The sequence below is a fragment of the Diabrotica virgifera genome, chromosome 9, assembly GCF_917563875.1.
Source record: "Diabrotica virgifera virgifera chromosome 9, PGI_DIABVI_V3a".
Taxonomy (NCBI): domain Eukaryota; kingdom Metazoa; phylum Arthropoda; class Insecta; order Coleoptera; family Chrysomelidae; genus Diabrotica; species Diabrotica virgifera.
In genome coordinates this window covers 41,970,791-41,976,790 of record NC_065451.1, presented here as the reverse complement: position 1 = coordinate 41,976,790, position 6,000 = coordinate 41,970,791, and the positions used below count along the sequence as shown (strand labels likewise).

The window sequence follows — 6,000 nt, the reverse complement described above, 5'->3', positions numbered from 1 at the left end:
GTGCTTTATTTTTGGTTATTTCACGTTAAAGTATTCCATTTGGAATTTGACGAATATGAACCTATTTTTAATTAGCTATAACTCTGCTTCTACTAGGTATAGTAACGTGATATTAACACCATTCTTTTAAAATTTTTACAGGCTATATTTTTGCTATTAATGTTTTTTCGACAAAGTACTTACTATTTGAGTTATTTGCAAAAAACCGTCTAAAAGCGTGGTTATTTTGTTAAAAAAATGAACATATTCACTGGTAAATAACTCGAAAAGTATTGACTTAGTGAAAAAACTCTATAGAACAAAAGTTACTTAAAATTAACCAGTTTATCAATTTCTGGACTTACTTTGGACGAATACTTTATCACCCCCAAGAGAGGGTGAAAACCACCCCCCGGGCAAAAGCACATATCGACACAATATCACTTTTTTTCTTTGACTTGTTAGCTATGTGTATGCCAAATTTCATGTCAATCGAAGCGGTTCTTTAAAATTTAGAGGTTTTGCAATATTTTACCGTTAAAGAAGGTACTATTAAGTCAGAGGCTTTCTGGATATGAATCCATTTATTCCAATTTTGGATTTTTACATCATCTGGAAAATTTAACTCCCAATGAAATTGAAGCTCACTCACTGAAGCTTACCTACTCGTACAACAATGATTTAGTTGAACACCTAGGTGTCGAACTGGTATAATTTGTAGAATTTTTCAATTCATTTAAAGAGGTGGTTGGCTCATCAATAATAGATATGTAAAGAGCTTCAAATGTACCGACTGATAAAAGAAAAGAATGTGAATGATGCGTTTCCAAACGTTGAGGTGACACTTCGTTTATATTTAGTTCTTACTGCAGTGGAGAGAGATCATTTTTAAAACTTAAGTTAATTAAAAATCGACTTCGGTCTATGATGAGTCAAGAGCGTTTGATTCATCTCTCTATAATAATGAGCATTGAACACGATGTTTTAAGATATCTAGACATGTACGGTGACTTTAACCATGCATCTTAACTATGTTTATTTTTAATATTTTACTGCAACAAGATAAAGCCATTGTGTTTTTATTATTTAAAAATATATTGATAAAAGTATATCAACATTTTTTTAATATTGTTCTGAAGCTATTTGTTTGTGGCATTTATGTAATTTACTATTTTAACTGGGAAATAAGCCACAATTTAACTTGAAAAATGATTAACGTTTTTAATTTCCACTTCGGACGTCATTATCAAAATACAAAATATTAATTTTATATAAATAAATACATTAATATTTTGTATTTTGATAACGACGTCCGAAGTGGAAGTCGAAATGTCAATAAAATCATTTTATCGTGGCTGAATGGATCAAGCAATCCAAAGCCAATAAGAAAATAAAAAAAATAATTTTTCACGTTAAATTGTGGCTTATTTCCAAGTTAGAATAGTATTTTTTTTATTTCTAAAAGGAAAATCCCTGTAGATGACTATGTAGGTACCATAGTTCTTCTTCTTCACCTGTCATATCAGAATTATCCGACGTTGGTGATCACCATTGCGAGGGCTTCTCGATCTTCTGCAATATGAAACAATGGCAGCTAATCTGGAAAGCTCAACGTAGGTGGCGCTCGTGTAGTTGGAGGTCATGTCAACTTACGTCAATACTTAAAATCAATCTATTTCCAAGTAAATATTGCATATTTTATCGCTGTGTGAATTAAACTTGAGAAAATAAATCCCTCAATGTTGTGCTGTGCATTTGTGCTCATCGAGAACATCAGGACACAGGTTTCCCAAAGATATTATGATGAGAAAAAAGTGGATTGTAGCAATAAGAAGGGATAAATATGTGCCGAGAATAAATGCACATATCTGCAATAAACATTTTGTTGAAACAGATTAAGTATTGCCCCCAGATTCGACTGTAAAAAATACAATACTTCACTATAAAATTCAGATTAAAATTTATTATAAACGCACGGATTAAGATATGCAATTTTATATACATTCACACTGTTGCCACATCTACAATCGCTTTTTATGGAGTGAACATGTAAAAAAATTTATATTTGAAGTAGAGGAAAGTCGCCAATTATGGAATACCATTTTGTTTTGGGGATATAAAATAATATCTTTATAGAAATGAAAACAATTTAATGTTACGACACATCAGTCATACATTTTTATGTAGTAATTAAAAGCCTTCTAAATATCTTGATTAACAAAAAAAAATCGAACAAAAAAACAAAATCCCAAATGAGTAACCAAATATGGAATAGGTACCCATATATGGAATATAGGCATAAACCAACATATCAATAAAAAATAGGCATAAACATCTGAGATCAAATAAATTTAAATAAGAAAATTGTGAAAAATGAAAGAAGTAACTTAATTCACTTGCACACATCACAGATTCATGTATGAAACTCTGGACCAGCACAATCATAATAAGTCCACTTACACTTAGTCCACTATTCCATAATTAGGCACCAACGACTGTCCACATTTGGATTTCTATATTAGTTCAAACTAGTATCAACATTTTTTCAAGTCGTAATGTTTTAATTACAGAATGTCATGAAATATCAAAATTAAGGTACTATTGATATACGGAATAGCATAACAAGTCTGTATTTATGCATAATAACCAATAAAACTCGTTAAATATATTTACATTTGACATTTTCTGCGAGACTATAAAACAAACGCGCCTGTCAGACACGTATCGTTCGCGCATCTGACACAGAGGTGTGAATACGATAATAAAGAAAAAGACTGAAATAGAGGATGATCTTGTAGTGCGCTTCCAACATATATTTTCGGAGAAATCAAGGAATTCCTTAGGGCACTATTCCATATTTGGTTATTTTTCTCTAATAATATAGAAAAATGTGAAATACTAATTTTAAATATTTCTCAAGTTCTCAATATTTTTTAGTGACTAAAACATAACCTGACCAAACCTAACCTAGCGTCATCGAAAATAATATAAAAAAGTTAATAACTGAACATTGAAATTAACACATTCTATATTTCCATAAGGAATTATAATTTTTTTTTAAATAAGACAACATTGCAGAATCAACTGCGCTCACCCCATGCTTAAACGGCTTAAACCAAATTTACACCAAATGCGCAACTGTCATGGCAGCCATATTTTGAAAATATAACATTTTTAAATAAGATAAACACAAAAATTAATGCTGAGCGCACTTAATTGTGAATTTTAAATTGATAAAAAAAGTACGGCAGATCGCATATATCATATTATACACAGTTGTCAGACTCGTGTGGGGAGTTAATCAATACCAAATAAATACCCTCTGAGCTATAGAAATAAAACATTGAGACGATGATTAATATAGTTTATCATTCGATAAGTGTTTCCTTTTTCCAGTAACTCTCGCATCCCTTCTCAATTCGTTTTTCAACGCACAAACAGTCTCCAAGATCCGTATATTTCGGCCATAATTTATTATTTATTAAATCGTAATAAAAAACACCATATACAAACTTCACGAATAGTCAAAACTCTGACCTCCAACTACACTAGCGCCGCCAGGCGGGAGCAACGGCATACATAGGTGCCATTGTCCTGCATTTGATATCTGAGTCCATTCACGAATGTTTTTTAACCAAGAAACTTGTTTTCTTCCTACACCTCTACGGCCCTCTATTTTGCCTTTAAGGATCAGTTGTAATATTTTATATCGACTTCCCCTCACTATATGTCCCAGATAAGACATTTTTCGATGTTTAACAGTTTTTAGCAGTTCTCTATCTTTGTTGGCCTTCCTTAGTACTTCAGCATGCGTCTATGAATCCACATTTCGAATGCTTCAATTCTGTTCATGATCGATACTTTTAGCATCCACACTTCTGCACTATACAAAAGTACGGACCAAACCATAGTTATAACAACAATTTTTTACTGGCAGGATGTAGGGCCCCACACGAATTCTGCCCAGGGGCCCCCACTGCGTTAAATCCGGCTCCGATCCTAGTTGGTTTCCTGTTATGCTATCGTCTAGTTTTTGTAGACACGTTCTTCTCTCATTAATTCCCTCAAAGAGACTCCATACCTCCCAGCCCCTACTATCATCATCTTACGACGGTTCTGGTTTTTGGACCCTTAGAGATCCGGGCAGCCTACATGGTCTTTAAGAATTGGTCGCCTAAGTTTGAGCTTGTACTTTCTTAACGATACATACTCCTAGATTATTTAAGACATTTCTACACCTCAGTCACCCCCATTGTGAGTTCCTTTTTTAAACTTATACAAATTCTAACAGCTGTCAATACATCTGTGTAATGTGGTTTGCCTAACTCCACTGACAGTATACGTAAACATAATCTCTTAACTACAAAATCTAGTTTACTGAATTTTAAATGATAATTCTCACAATGGAGTGTGTTGTTAAATCATTTGTAATGTTAACAATCTGTACACCATAGTCTTTAAATATGACAGGCTAATTTTTCAACTTCCTGTGGAACTGTCATTTCTGTCCTGTCAACGTTCGGAGGTCTACATCCAACTCATTGTCACTTTCACTTGCCACCTGACTTCCACCATGTAATCAAGTCACACTACAGCTCAGATGTTACCTAGGGCATAATGGTAAAATATTTCTAACATCCATGTCTTAATTGGCATCTTTAACCGATGTTTCCTTAACGGACCACGTATATAGGGCTTTGACCCACATATTTTTGTAAAATTATATCTTGGTGGTTAGCATGTAAACTTCACGTGAGTATAACCGACAGCTTTTAACCCTAGTCAAAATTTCAAACTTTGCATTATTTTATCAGGTTATATTCATTTTAGGTAAGCACTGATGATGACTGGTAAACCAGTCGAAAACTAGTTCTGATTGTGATGTAGCCCTTTTTAGGGATTTTAAATATACCTTTTATAAAGGATTTACTGATTTTGTATTACATGGTATATAGCCAACTACAGGAAAACTTTTTCCTTGTGGAAGTTCATGAATCACTTCTTCTTCAGTTGCCATCTCCGCTACGGAGGTTGGTAATTATCATAGCTATTTTAATTTTTGAGGCAGTAGCTCTAAATAGTTGTTTTGAGCTGCATCCAAACCATTCTCGCAGGTTCTTCAGTCATGAAATTCGTCTTCTTCCGATGCTTCTTCTGCCATCTATATTTCCTTGAGAATAATTTTAAAACATGGTCCATCAAACTGAACGTCCTATATTCCTCGCATTACAGCATCTCATTATTAGTTGTTATTCTTGTTCTATGTTCTTGTATTGTATCAGATTGTACCAATATTAACACTTCAATAGATAAGATAAATGCAAAAAAGTACAACATTCTTTTCTGCGTGTAAGTGGAAAAAAGTTTAGCCTTAATTAAACAAAATGTATTCAACTCATGAGTCGGTCTAATCCTTGATAATAATATAATAGATATTTAAACTGTTACAAGTTGGTAATTCAAAGACATTTCATATTCAACTATTGGGAAACTCAGTCGACGCGCGGCGCGAAACAAGTTTGAAAACCTTCATTACGTCAAATGGGGATTTCTCAGTAGTTTCACTGACCTGCAAAAATTTCGCAGTGTTTTGTTTTTACACGCTACACCGCAGACGGTGTGATTAAGTCACCGAAATTGGACCCATTGCCTGTTATTGTGACGGTTCCGCTACCCGGAGTAACTCAGTGTTTAGTGCTTATTAAAACGACCAAAAATTTAACTTAAGGTAAGGTTTCTTTTTGATTTACACACGGACAGTAAACATAACTTAAAGTTAAATGTTTTTTATTAATATTAGGTTTTGAATTTTTTCCGCTAAGTCGCAATTTTAGTTTTAATTTTAAAATTGCTATGACCAAAATTCAAGATAACGGTATACAGAGGCGTAGCTACCGCCGTATGAGCCGTATCAATTATACAGGGCCCCCGACATTCAGGGGCCCCCAGCGCGGCAAGTCGAAACAAAATTTCACTTACAAAAATTTAACAAAGTGTTCTACAATTATTTCACTATTAATA

At 33.4% G+C, this 6,000-nt stretch overlaps 1 protein-coding gene across 1 annotated transcript in view; it reads left to right on the top strand.

Annotated features, from left to right (window-relative positions):
* Positions 1-5,464: 5,464 nt before the first annotated feature.
* Positions 5,465-6,000, top strand: part of LOC114333741 (proton-coupled amino acid transporter-like protein pathetic) — a 576,198-nt gene continuing 575,662 nt past the window's right edge. Inside the window, exon 1 of the mRNA XM_050661737.1 lies at positions 5,465-5,707. The gene's annotated coding sequence lies outside the window, so the exon portion shown is untranslated. The remainder of the gene's footprint in view (positions 5,708-6,000) is intronic.